The 14,886-nt window shown below is 44.3% G+C and overlaps 1 long non-coding RNA gene across 1 annotated transcript in view; it reads left to right on the top strand.

The window, feature by feature from the left end:
* The window catches only part of LOC135243477 (uncharacterized), a 116,825-nt gene that overhangs the window by 32,590 nt on the left and 69,349 nt on the right, over nucleotides 1-14,886 (top strand). The gene's annotated exons all lie outside the window — the stretch shown is intronic.

The following is a 14,886-nucleotide window of genomic DNA, read 5'->3' as shown; positions in this document are numbered from 1 at the left end:
GGCGAGCGGCTTCGTGAGCTTTGTTGAACAGGTGTTTTTAATCACTTACTGAAAGGTCACATGGATTAACGCTCTCCGAACACGCTCACAACCAGGAGTTCTGTGCAGGCTTATTTATTAACACGGCAGGTCATTTGAGAACTCTGTTGTCCTTCGCAATGACGACCTGGGGAGTCGGCACGGGGAGGGAGCGCAAGGGACTGCATAGCCAATCAGTTGCAGGGGATGATTTGGTGGCCAGATGTGTACATTTGTAACGGTTTTTTTAAACTGAATTTCGTCTGGACACGGTTTAAACCTCATGTCCATTTTTAGAGGACGCACGCTCGTGATGACCGGGCTCACTGCTCTGTGCGAGCGTTCTGTCTGCCTCATCCCCCCCAATGCTCCAAACAAGCGCCCACCAGCCAGCTTCAGAGCTCTACAGCCTATCGGGGCAGACAGAAAGGGAGCGAGATGTTTCTTTGTATATTTATGTAATTTCGCTCGCAAGGCTCTCCGCGCGGAGATACGGAGGGGGTTGGCATGGTGATACGGGGGGAGGGGGTAGGGCTCTCGGTGGTCTCGTCAGCCGGTGCGTGTCCTCAATCTGTCCGCTGCCCGACTCGGTCATTACTCACGGCTTTCAACGTTCATTACCCCCCGGGGGGGTGGGGAGGCGGGGGAGGGGGGTGGCGTGATTATGGGCCGTACCCCCTGGTTTGGCGCCCTTTGAAGACGTCGCGAGAAATTGAATTTCGAACAGGACGGGGATGGCTCGAGCCACCGACACCTCTGCCTGTCGCGGACCTCAGCGGTGGGTTTTTCTAATTTTTTCCCGCCTAATTGCTTCCCGCTCCCCTGCGCCTCGGCTCTCCTTACGGCCCGCTGTGGAACGCCGGGCTGTCTGGGGCTGATTTGGCCCCATTTCAAGCCCTGGTGCTTCAAGAGTTGAAAACAAAAAAAAAAAACAATTAAAAAATGCAGCATGAGTGAAATTTGAAAAGTAGAAAGGTCAGTGCTTCTGAAAGCTAAGCATGCTTCAGACATTGATGTATTCTCTCTGACCAGGCCGCTTTCCTTCTATTCGCAGTTGAGTCTGTTCCTTTGGGATCTGTAATCTAGACTGTATTCTATATCTCTCAGAAGAAAGGGTTCCTAAAGGAACTCTGTGTCTTCGTTGAAGAACCCAATCTCGTTTAAGGGTTCTTTGTTGGGCAAACTGGTTCTATCAGAAAGCTTTCACACTTTTCACACCTACCACAGAGGGTTCCATAAATAATTTAAAAAGGTTCCCCTATGGAGACAAGCCAGAGAACCCTTTCAGAACCCTTATTATGAGATTGCACGTGCCGTCGTCTATTCCAACTGTACAGTATCATTTTCATGCGGGATAGAGGAGTCTTACAGAAAGCCGAGGGAAGCCAGTTTGAATAGCGAGCGCAAATAGAGGACAGAGTTTAGCGTCTTTTTAAAGTTAGCTACTTGTTTTGTGCATCAAATGCGCTGACCTTTTCGCGTTGTTAGGCCTGCTCATTTTCACGCCGCTCCAGGAAGCGCGTTGTTGACCGCCGAGCGTCCCTGTAAACCCAGAGCTCCTGAGGGCGCCGACGATAAATATCACAAATGCGACGTTCGATATCTCAGGCTGAGGCCACCTCTCAGTTTCCCACCACAACCACCGCCCGATTATTCCCCTTGACTAATAGAGATAAAGCATAGAAATCTCATAGATTCTCAATTTTTTTGTAAATTCCATTGAACGGCAAGTGCGCCTTATCTTTTCTGAGAATAACTGAAAAAAGAAAAGGAGCCAGGATTACAAACTGTTTGAATCTCAGCCACGCGCATTATCATGTGCAACTGGCATGAAAGAGTGACATATTTTACGCTTCTTATGCTTTAGTATGTCTTTTCGGTACATTGCATCTCTGCTCACTTTCCAAAGACACCTGTAATGAAGCCAAGTGAAAGTTTCAGTACATCTCAGTTTCCCCCACGGGGCCCATCGGATACGCTGCCATATTAAGCTTGGGCGAGGGAAAGAGGGGTGGGGGAGGGGGGTAGAGGAGAGGGAGAGCGACGCATCAGACCGTGTTAGCGCGCTCTCGTCTACTTCACCTGAAGGAGCCCGGGAGCTCGCTCCCCTTTGGCGCTCCTGCGGGGTTCGGGTAAGTGAGTTTGAGAGGAGCCGACGCGAGTGGGGCTCTGGAACGGAGTCGGCAGGGGGGGCGGAGCTCCTGGCTGACTGCCGGAAGGTCGCGGCCGAACCCCCGGGCCGCCCGGTGAATTGGTTACACACTCGGCTTTGTGACGGCTTGGTAGGCCAGCCCTGGACATGGGAGAGTATTATTATTGTTGCCATATGGGGGGGGTTTGCAGTGAGCCCATTGAGGGAGGGGCAGCGGTGACGGTGCAATCTATCCGCTCCGGTCCTCTCACCCCCCCCCCCCCAGCTCCTCTGGCACACCACGGCTCTTCATATTCGGATCACTCTCTTCGTTCACGGCTCCCGTACGATCTCCGGCAGACGCTGAGAATTCTGTCGCAGTAAATCCTGACAGCGGGATCAGGGAGCTCTGCTGGCAGTGCGTTACATTACATTACACAGCACAGAGCAGCACGACGGCTCGCAGGGTTTTACTACCCTCCCCCCCCCAATCTACGGTCCACCTGCGGGAGGCCGCGTCCATCAAATGTGCGGGCGACACAAGAGGAGTACAGATGCACCGCGTGTACTCCTAAGACCTGGATATTTCTGACAGGAGTCTGGCTTTAATCTCAGGAACCATAAATTCTGCTCTTCTGAAACCTAAACTACAGGCAGCGGCGTTTGGTCAGCTGAAAATCTGTGGAGGGGAAAACTTTAAACCTTAAACTGATTACTGGTCTCGACCTGTTTTTCTAAATCAAATTTGTCGTTTAGCCTCCCTGACACGATGTGGGGAAGGCGTGTGTTACTTGCCGATTGATTAGTGAGGTTGTTGGCAAGCTTGTTGATCAAGGGAAATGAATGAAAGCACGTTGAGGCCAATGATCGGCTTATAGGAAAGTTTTCTGCCCCTCAGATTTTCAGCCCGCCAACTGCCACTGACTACAAGGGGCATTCAATAAAAATAACGAAAGTTATGCTTTTGAAAATATTTGCAGTGCAGCATGTTTTTGTCATCCAAGATACTCATATTACATCAAAAAAAAAAAAGAAAATACTTTTTTATGCTGGATCTCAGGAGGATGCATCTGTATTTCTACCTCGTTCCCCTTTAACACAGGACGGAATACAACTGTCTGCTTGAATGAGGGTTGAATCGATCCCCAGAGTTGTACCTGGCACTATCGCCGAATGAATATGGAACAGACGGAGGGTGAGGTGGTGGTGCGGCGTATTCAAAGTCGCTGGGAAGTGAAGAGTAAACGCTCTGCTCTCTCCCAATGCAGGCGTGAAAACATGCGTGATCTGTCTTGTCCGCTCTATTTTTTCATATTAGTAGTCGATTTAACATGAACGGATTGCATATAAATGTATTAATATAGATAGTACGGAGAATGATTAACAAAATTGCATGTGGACACAATATAGACTATTGCCATGTTCTATAAACCCAGACGTGTGTGTGTGTGTGTGTGTGGAAACTGTGTGTGGAATATTATCAACAACATTATTTTCTATGGCCTTCTTGTTAATTTCACATTATTCTGGTTAGGAAATGTGAGACGTTATTCAGGTTTCAAATTAACTAACAATTACCAATTATGGATTCGACATTAAAAATTATGAAACTGTAAGATGATTATATTCTCCGACTAACTTCAAAGGATCACGATAAAACAAATAAGATCTTTATTTTAATCTGAGAGACAAATCTGAAAAGCCTGGATACGTATGAAATTGCGAAGTTACATTTTTGTTGCAAAACTGATACACACAAATATCGAGTTAAACCACTTCTTTCTTTGTTATTTCTCTAATATATCAGCTGGGAGGAAAGTGATGTTTAATCAACACAGTATAAAACAAAGCACTGGACATTGAAATTGTGATATGCTGGCATTAAAGTGGAGTTGCAAGTGCTGTTTTGTACAGTGAGCAATAAGATAAATAATGTAAGGGCATTAATGTTATGGTTCAGCAAAATAGTTGCATTACAGTGTGTACCATTTGCTATGAATAATGCCTTTCATTCCAACTGGAAGCGCTTGCATCATTAAAATGTTCCGTCTACAGGTTGTGGAGGGTTTCCTGGCACAGAACCAGCCGAAGCAAATGCATTAGCATGCAGGCGACTCGAAGACCGAGCTAAAATTCCGTTCAGGACAGATTGTTTAATATTCAGTTTAGGACAGGCTTTAGGAGGCTGCAGTTAGTGTTGCAGACCTGTCTCCTCTGGTTGAAGACACCGGTGCAGGTAGCATGCAAGTCGTGGACAGGATAATGGGTGGAGCCTAGGGGGTGGCCAAACTAGGAGCTATGGGACAATCTGGAGCTAATTTAGGCTGACAACCTTGTGAAGCTAAGCTACAGCACGCAGGCAAATACTGTAACATGGGCTATACAGTTGGGAATACCAGTAGACAGCCAACACTGTTCACTCTCATGAATACACTCACACTCTCATCTACATATTTTCACTATACACTCTCAAACACACAGACGCACACATAAAAAGAGATTAATGTTTTGCGAACGTCACGCTGATGTGCCTGAAAAAACTGTTTTTTGATCGAGCTCATCACTCACGCTACTTGGCAATAAAGTCTTTATTTACTAACAGCGTTTCACAGCTGTGCAGGTACGGAATCGCTACATAAATCTGCTCCGTGGGGCAAACGAAACCTCTGGAACAACATCTGAATCGCTTAACGCCCATTTGGAACTTATGCATATGGATTTGTTCATAATCGTGGTGTCTCTCAGAGAAGGCCGCCCTGTTTTTTTTTCGTGAAAAACATCTCCACGTGTCAATTAAGGAAGTAGCCAATGGCGGATTAATAATTCTGCTCATTTAGTACATCCTGTACTTCAGTTACGCTCTGTAATCAAAGCACATTGCAGCTGTCGGCAGGTTTTAAAGGCCTCTTGGCCTACTCCTGTGTCTGTCAGCAGTTGGTAAGCAGTCCAACTAACTGACCAACAGTAAAATAATCATTTTACTGGTTTAGTTTGGAGGAAATATATTTAGAATGCAGAAATATTTTTATTTAGTAATTTTTTTGTTTTGTTTTATAAACACAGGAATGCTTCAATAAAATGGGAAGAACACTTCACTTATATGATGAATAACCTTGGGCTAATTTGAATCTGACCATAACCTTATGGTACATTGAGACTGACCAGGCTGCTTATAACCTTAGAGGTTATTAGCAGCCAGTCTCATAGTCCTCTAAGGTTATAATCAGCCTGGTCAGTCTAAATGTACCATAAGGTTATAAGTAGCCCGGTGTACCATAAGGTTATAAGCAGCCTGCTCATAATCTTCTGATGAATCATGCTGTTCTGCACATGGGACACCAATTGGAGGTGGTGATTCAAGTCGACCACTCATCTATGATATAACATTGTCTAAAACTTGGTAGACCGAATAAAACCAGTTGCAAACACTTCTACCTAAGCTGGAAAAAAATATACTTTGGAAAAAGGAAATGTGTTTGCATTTTTGCGACCACTCACCATGACACTTCTGGTGCACAGCTAGCTAAAACTCTGCAGTCTGGCTCAGTGTTAAGCTTGAGCCATTTACCAAAGTGCCACAGTTGCGCTTAATTGTGATGCAGTAGGTGGTGATTATGCCCTTTGTTACTTGGGTTAGCAGTTGTGGAGGCATAATGTGTTGCGGCAACATTCACTCCGAATGAATGTCCATAATTGCCTGGGATAAGGACTCAAAAAGGTGCAGCCATGCTTGGGTGAAAGCAGTGATAACGGGGTCAATTTAATTTTTAACACTACTATGGTATATTCCACAGAACGTTGGTTAAAGTAAAGCTGAGCCATAAAAAGGGATAAGAGCCAGGCCCTGCTGTTTATGAGGGAGTAAATAACCAGCGGGAGTTGTAATGAGGACCATTCTTTCCGACATATGCGGCGAAGGTGGTTTTTCACACACGTGAACTGCGAGGAGCCGAGATTGGGAGAGGTATCTCGTGCGACGTGAGGACCACGCCACCCGCAGCTCGCCTCCTGTGGACGCCGTGTTCCCTCCGCTCCGCCCTGGCGGGCCTGTCCGTTCCGCTCCGGTGTCACGGGGAGGCGGAGGCGGAGGGAGCGGCAGGACCCTGCAGCTCGGACGTGGAGAGGAGCGCCCGGGCTGTCAGTCCCAGAGTGTGAGCGCCACAACAGAACGGTCGTGCATTTTCACGGGAGGATTTCACTGTGTTTGTGTATACGTATTTATTTACCTGTGATTGTGGTTAAAGATTAAGTTACAGGCTGGAAGCTGTAGCCTAATTTCAGTTGGGTCTGAAAGATATTCAGGATTCAGGATTCAACCAATGTTTGTCCTCAACTTTGACAATTAATGATTCTTTTTTTTCTTCACAGTTTGATGAGTTCAGAAATCTCTCAAACTAACCCATAAAACTGAGTTTGTATGAAACAGTGTGATGCTTACATTATACTTATAAGTATAAGTTAAGGACAAATTGAATGAAAGCCATTGTCTTTGAGACGCACTTTGCTAAAAGGCAATGCACGATAAAAGATTTAATTATTGTCATTACATGAAATCCATTTAGGAGATGCTCTTATTGAGAGTGAATCCTAAAAGAAACTGCATAAGTGCGATAATTCATTTTTACAAGAGCGGTCGTCTCCAAAGCAAGAGAGCTATCCAGATAATTGTTATTGTTATTTTTAATGTTTTTACTCCTCTTTCTCCCACTTTGAAATGCTGAATCATGTTCGCGTCGGCTGCCTCTTCACACTGCGGTCGACGTGGCGGTTTCTCCTGGCCGACACCGCGGCCAATTGCGCTTTGCCAAATGGGAGCCAATGGCCACACTGGCACAGTCCAGACAGGAAACCAGACTGTTGGGGCCGATACAGGCCCTGGAACAGCGCCTTAGCAGTGATGAGTCCGGCAGCTCCACAGATGACTATCATCGCAGCCATTTTATATTAATAGACCGGGTCATTTTTAGAGTTAAGCAGCCCAAATATATACTTCTGATTTCTTCAGCATGGTTTGTTTTCTTTTACATTTTTGCACACCCTCTTTAATACTATAGCTTTATGATGTATGTTGCAATGCGCTCTGACGTGTCGGCAGTGATGTCACCTGGGGAGGGGGGGGTCGTTGGTTGTTTCGGGACTCTCAACATCGGACTTCTTCCCCCAGGTGACCTAGCCAGGGTTAATCGACTTGTGTACTACCAGCATCATGTCACCCACAGATGACTTCTTTTGTTCTTTTGACCTACTTCCGTTCGGTGGCTTTTTTCTGGGATGTGACTTTGCAATATCTGCTTCCGCTGCTGCCAGCCGTGCCTCCAGCGCTGGATTGGTTGTTTGGCTGCATGGCATGTCCTTCGGGCTGCTATCAAGCATCTCGCCCTGGCTCTTCGCTGGCTGTTCGTGATCTTACCTGACGTACCATCCTGGTCCGGTTCTGTTTTCCACCTGCTTATGGGCAACTGAGATAAAAGGCATTGGCAAGGTCAAGCTACAGCACTACCACTTGTTTTGCATGCCTTGTGTGTATGTGACGCAGTAATGTGTGTGTGTGTATACGTTGCAAAGCAGTGATGTAAGTGAACAAATGGGGCTAGTTAGCTAGCTTGTAAAATATGTACATACTTGCTTAATTAGCATGTGTGTTAGCTTGTCTAACTACTTGCCCTACTACTTCTTCAGTCAACATGGTACACTGAGCCTCTCAAACTTCTTCCCTTAATTCAAATGATTTTCCATTTTCAGCAATTGCGTAATAGTACAAGGAAAGGACAAGTGTGTGTGTATGTGTGTGCGTGTGTGTGAAACTGCATAACTGAAGGCAGCTGAGTCAAAAGTGTACTTCAGAAGCTGAAGGTCACATCAGCCTCATCCTTTTATACACAGTTTGTGCCATTTCAATCAATGTTTTATTACTTCAGAGAGTTTTTCATTCTTCGCTTTAATTCAACTCTTCTCACACCGTCATTCCAGCAGATTAATGGGCAGGCAGTCAAGGTAATCAAGTTGAATGCATCATCAAAGCGCATTGATTTCATCATAAAAGCTTTTATGGGTTTTGTGAAAAGGTCACGGGATAAAAAGCGGAACTCACCGGTGTATACCGGTGGAATATTGAGCAGCGGAAATTTCTGTCACAACCGAGGTGCTCGCCTCCCTTCTCACAGGTCACAAGGGCATGTTGACACTGCACTGCACAAAGCCGCAGAGAATTACAGACCGCACTCAGTCGACTGCCTGCAGCCGTGTATTTTGTTTTTGTGTATTAAGTTTGTTTCGCAATAACGGAAAGGCAACTTGATTAAAATTTGTACGGCGCGGTACTGTATGTGTGTGGTGCTATATTCACAATCGTCCGAACGCGTTTGCTGCTTTCCTTGAGCCAATGAACAAGCGTGGTCATTTTTTTCGGGAATTTGGCCAGTCAGCATCCGACAACGTATCCGCGGTGCGCTGCTCGTGCAGCGATAAACAAGAGAAATAAACCGCGGGCGTGTGAACCGACGCAGTGTACGCGGAGAGGAGGCTTTGGCGGTGTCGCCGCGCGAGTGCTCGGATGAGATCTCCGCTGGCGTCTGCAGGCTCGCCCGTTTGCGCGACTTCCTGCGACTCCGTGCGCACCGAACGGGGAAATTAACTGCCACTCCAATTCCGCGGCCCCCTCTTCAAACGGCGGCTGCCTTCTGTAATTGGATACGATGCCTGACACATTTTCTGTGTTCTCGCCGTGAGTCACGTGAAGCGCGCCTCTTCAAAGCCTCTTCAAATTTTTTCTTTATGCGTCAGAACCGGCGATGGGGAGGCCGCGTGCCGCGCGGCGGCTCGACCCGCTCCGTCGCGACACGCCGTGCGAATGTGCTCATTTTCCGGACGCTTCTGCCCGGAGCGCTGGGGCTGCGTTCTGATTGGCCGGCAGACCTCGCCACTCTCCTCTGTAGTGGAGTGATTGCGAGCTGCTCCATGTATCAGAAAATGGCTTTTTTCACCGTTTGTCCCGCGTGCATAGGCTTGCATTACACAGCAGAGCGTCTAATTTATGGTAAAATTGCAAGGAACGGCCCGTGCCTCCGATCTAGTATTGTGACCGGTGTTACCATGGTTACACCCACAGGGAGTCTAAGTAGAGGTTCTCGCGTTGCATGTTGTATGTTAACAGCTACTGCTGCGTGTGTGTGAGAGGCCTGTTCTACTGCACCTATCAGTACCACACACAGCATGCATAAAGTATAGGCACCTTTTGCTGTGTATTCATTCTTTTCGGTACTGGTTATACCTCAAGCAGAATTTTAGCTAGGCCTGGAATTTAAAAAAAAAGTTGTTCTAATAGTAGTATAAATTAATTAAAAAGGAATTAAAATGATCAGGAACTATAAATAGATAATCTGCATTGACTTCTGTCATTCTGATGTTTCTGCCCGCTCTGATAACTCCGCTCTTACGACTTTTCCTATGTGTTTGCTAGATCACCTGCGGTTAAATCTCTTCTGTTTGGCACAAAGAGTGCAGGATGCATTGGGTCATCAGTGATTAGCCCAATTCCTCTTTAGGAACATCTACGAGGGACTTGTGCCTGGACTTTCAAGGAGAGGACTATTTCCATCTCTCGGATAAATAAGTCCCCTTTCTCTCCGTCATAATAAAGATCCATTTGTCTTTTTTATATCACTGTGTGCTCAGCTGGGTTTTCTTATGGGGTTGTCGTTTTGGTTGATGAGCCTTAGTGTTATGCCCATTACCGTACACCTGCCTATTATAACACAGGTGGACTTTGGGTAGTAACACTGTTTAACTCACTGAAACCACAATCTCCCATCATGCATTTTTTTTTCTTGTGCCTGTAATGATGCACAATTGACAGGGCAGTAGAGAATATAAGGGATCATTTCCTCTCGTGTGTGAAATTTAACTTAAAATTTAATGTAGAGGCTTTAAAGGGATATTCCTGCACCCATATTGTCTTATTATCCAGATCATTTTTTTTTATATGTCCCCAAATTATTATTAAGATGCAGACCGTCTCTCTTGCAAAGCTTCTAATGGATGAAATCTCTGGCAAGGCAAGTAATATTAACATCATCAAGTTCAACCCAAACAAAATTAATTAACTGAACTAACAAAACATCTACTGCTAATAGAGCAATAACTACAACTGCTAAACTACTACTGCTACTACTAGTACAATAATTACAGCTATGGGAAGGCCAGGGTGCTCTATTACTACCATTTGACTTTTTACTCTATTTCTACTGGTACTGCAACTATGCTTGGCTTTTTCCTCAAAGTCTAGTTTTTGGAATGAGATCCTGGCTACTTCTAAACTGTTTTGTAGTTGTTGGTTTTTTATTTATTTAAATGATGGACAGTGGGTGAAGTTGTCCTTTACAGACTGAATTTGCCTATTGCTTACAGTGCTGATGACCCAGTATGTTTAGTGTCTAGAAAGCAGTGAGCATTTGGCTTCTGTCACATAACCGTGTTACCTGGTGACGTTATTCGCAGTGTAATTGCGCCTATGTGGTTTCTCTTTAAGAAGGAGCCTGCTGTAAGAAATTACAGTTGGATCTTGGCTTTTGAACTTGCAAAGTAATTTGAAGGTATTGGTGAATCACCATTCTCACATGAATAATTTGCCCAGGCTCAGAATTAAAGTGTTGAAACAGCTTTTGTGTGGACCTAAAATGAAATATTCAGACCCGGTATTGAATACCGATGGAGTTTCCGAAGTGCAAATTGAAATCTGTGATGCACTTTAATGTGACGGAGGACGGCGCTTCGGAAATTCTCGGCACGCTTTGAAAAAGGCGTACCTCGCGTTTATTTTTAAGCAGGTGTCTGTGCAGTGGGAACGGATGGATTAGTGCGGTTCCGGCGGTGGCCTTGTAACCCCGCACACAGACTCGCCGGGGCTGCCTCGATTCCCGAGGGCGCTGCCGGCTGTACCGAGAATCTAAAGTCGTTAATCAGCGCATGGTAATGCGGTGTCTGAGCGCTAGCCAGCGAGCTTCCTTGGCAAACCCCCCGGGAGATGAAGTGCACAGAAAGGCTTGTTAAGAACTGAACGGTATGTCGGATGAACTCTCGCGGGGCTTGCGTGTTTTATATCTCAGGGAGATGAAACAACCGACTGAGCTCCCAGAAGTCTTTTTATTTTTTTATTTTTTTGCACGTTAAGGAGTGCAGCCCTTCTTTTGCGTATAGTTATTTGCTTTATTCAGAGAGGTAGAATGCAGAGAGGGTAACTGATAGAGAAGAGATGACAGCTGAGAAGCTGCTGTGCTGGGGATCAACCCACCTAAATGCGCGTCGGATTCGCGTATAGGCTCGAGAGTCGGTCGCCCTGCGGCCGTAAGACAGGTCTCACCAGAGTTCCTTGTGCATTTTCAGTCTCTAGCAGAGCTGTGGCTTAATGCGGAGTAAACAAACCTTTCTTCCGATAAATACGTAATTTTCTATAATTGTAGTGGAATGGGTTGTAATTTCAGCGATTGTCCCTGCATAAAGTTTAAAGATCACATTTATAATGCAGTAGGTCAGTCGTTGCACCTGGGAGACCGACATTAGGTACTACAGAAGAGAGGAATAAAATGTCTAATTCGCAGTTTTATTTACTGTCATTAAGTGGTTTTATTTATTTATTTATTTGTTTGTTTATTTATTTATTTTATTTTTTTTACTTTAACTGCATTCACAGCACTTTGTGAGCCAATGTTTTGGCTCAGAGAAAATGGCAGGTCTGCAATGAAAATGCTTAAATCATTCTGTTGATAAATTACTATTCATTTGCCTTCCAGTTTAGAATGACCAGATATATAGACATAATTTTAACTATTAGTATACGAAACATATTCATTAGTCATTAGTTTACAAGCAGCTGAGGTTCATGGGACTTGGAGTCAGGTAATACCTCTTTAGGGTGGAATTAAACAGTTTGTGAAAATGCAGCTAGGAATTAAGTTTATTTCTATGCAGTGAAAGGAGACCTAAGCAAATATATTGCATACTGTATTTCTATACTATATATTATACATTTGTGTATTTTGGGTCGTTTTCAAAGTAATGCTGTTTTCAGAGTTATGAGAAAACTGCCTCCCTTCCTCATGCATTTGTATCTGAATGGGTCTACACTAATCATATTTGCCGGTTCAGTCTCAGGACGCACACAACGTTGTGCCCTAATCTAAGTACAATATTCAAAAAAAGCTTTGGAAATGAAAATAGAGAGAGAACCTCCTGCCCAATCAGCACGCAGTAAGCGTTTTTCACAACAGCAGGAAACAGGCAACGCTTCTCCATGCCACTAGGGGCAGCAAGCAAAAATGCACAGAGAAATTGTAGCTTTTGAACAATGTGGCATTGAAGCTTATGTAAGATTGTTTGCGGTGAGTAATGCTCTCATATTCATCCAAGTGGAACAGAAAACCGTACAGTTCAATGCGGTGTGAGTGGAAGAAAGCCAAGTCTGTCCTGGATGCAGAAATATAAATAACATAATGCGTTATGTGTAAGTGCCGTGATGTTGTCTGTTTTTGGAGCTGTGTTACATAAGCTGGTCACATCCACACTGGAACTATCAATAATCAACAGTACACGAAACTTGAAGGAGAAGGAAGTGAACCCAGCATATTGCACAAGGCAAAACAAGGTGGAGGATGGGTAATGCAGGCATAAGAGCACTGGACTCTTGGCTGTAATGTCTTCTTTGCAGGAAAACATAGAAAATAAATTGTTGCCTGAGTCAAGGTCAGGTGCCAAATCGAGAGTTTCTTTTTTTTTTTAGTTGTCATGTGTTAAAAATAAACGTGTATCGGCATTGTTATATCAAACTTTCACATCAATATAAAGTTCACCACCTAGCTGGATAGAAATTGCAGGATACTGAAGGGAAAGTTGGTGCAAAAATCCGACTCAGCTTTAAAAACCTATAACTGAAGCTTAAAGGACAAATTCACAATTTTATTATCTGCAGAAAATAATAGAAATGCCCAGCACATGATATAGGCTATGCAATAATGTGCTTGAAAAGATAGTGCTTCTCTGATTTAGACAGATTGCTTCCAATAACAGGTGGGAAGCACTCCACCAAAAATGATCGTGGAAGTATATATGTAAGGTCACTTATGATAGGTAACTTCACAAGTGTACATTCGAAAGACCATTATAAAGCATAGATAGCACATATGTGGTTTTAGTGCTCTTAATTTGTAAAGTAGTGGCGTGCTTCATGATGGCTAACTCATTTTTTAGAATGTCACTCAAATAAAAAATATCTTTTTTGTATTTTTCTTTTGCTAGGCTGAATAGTACAGTATTGTAAAGTGATACCACAGCTTCGAGAAATCCTAAGTGAAGGCACTGAATGTAGTTACATAAACTGTGGTTGAGGCTTGATTCTGGAGCTTACTGATAACTGGAGCACAATTAATCATGCATTGTAAGTTCATGGCACGTAATATTGTACTTATTGCACATATAAAATAGATTTTGTGTGAGATTCTGAGGAGGATAGTAGGGTTGTATGGCGATACGGAAAGGGTATAAATGTAGTGGGTAAGGGAAGGGTTTGCCAAATGCACTGATTTCTAAAAATCTCATCTTTACGTGGCACAGAGTAATTTATTTTCTGTTCTACTATTGCAGATGTTTTTACTATGTGCCAGTTAGAAGATTGAAATCAAAGATTTAAGCACGGCTTCTCATAACTCTGTCAGCGGCAGATTTATATTGCACTTCTTTGCTCTAATGGCAGCTTTTAATAACGAGTTATCACTGAGCACAACTGGAGACGCTGACATCTGAAAATCTATAAAGCGCAATAAAGTTGCGGATTACACTCATGGGGCTGGCTCGTACCATCAAGAGAAATGGGGGGGGGCAGGCATGGTAGGCTGTTTGAAGACACGTCTCACAGCCCTGAACTGAGCTCCTGAATGCACAGACAGGTACAGACCAAGACTTGGGGGAGGGGTTGTCTTCAGGAGTGTGGTGCGATGATTAGGCCGTGGAATGGGACACAATGAAGCAGCCATTGAACATTGAAGTATAAGTATTAAACCTAACTTTCTCCATTAATTTTCCAGCCTTATATTTATACACAGGGTATGTGTGAAACTGCCAAGGCGCCAGGAGAGTGCTATAGAAGAAAACAGTTTATATAATTTGTATGTAACGGGTGCTTTGCGATAATATAATTATTTGCAATAATACACTGATTCGTCAAAATGAAGAACCGGTGTATGCAATTACCCATTATCAAGCGTCTCAATAGCCCTGATACAAATGAGAACATTAGAAAATGAGTCATGCTTTCCATGCTCAGAAATTTTATGCTATCTGCAAGTTAGATTCCTGATTACTACCTCAGACTGGGTTTACAGCAACAAGATGATCAGAGCCTTCTTAGAGTTCATGTATTTTAACTTCACTTTCAAAGTTCTGAATATTGTTTGAATTTGAATATTGTTTGAGTTCTGAGCGATCTCTGCCTCCCTTTCCAGTGCGTTTGAATCTCGGAGATTCTGCTGCGCTAACCTCATTCGCCAGCTTGTTGTCAGGCCTGGTAGCCCCGTTTGGGGACAGACCCTGATCTTCTATTTGAGACAGTAACCAGCACGGAACCGTCCAGAACCATGGCAAAACTCACTTCCGCAGACACATTTTAGCTGGCACCACCTGCGCATGCGTCCCACAAAACGTCCCTGAAAGGTTGTCCGTGAATGAGTGAGTGAGTGAGTGAGTGACCA

Source organism: Anguilla rostrata, chromosome 17, assembly GCF_018555375.3.
Source record: "Anguilla rostrata isolate EN2019 chromosome 17, ASM1855537v3, whole genome shotgun sequence".
NCBI lineage: Eukaryota > Metazoa > Chordata > Actinopteri > Anguilliformes > Anguillidae > Anguilla > Anguilla rostrata.
The sequence above is the reverse complement of the archived record's forward strand: the minus strand, read 5'-3'. Positions and strand labels throughout refer to the sequence as shown.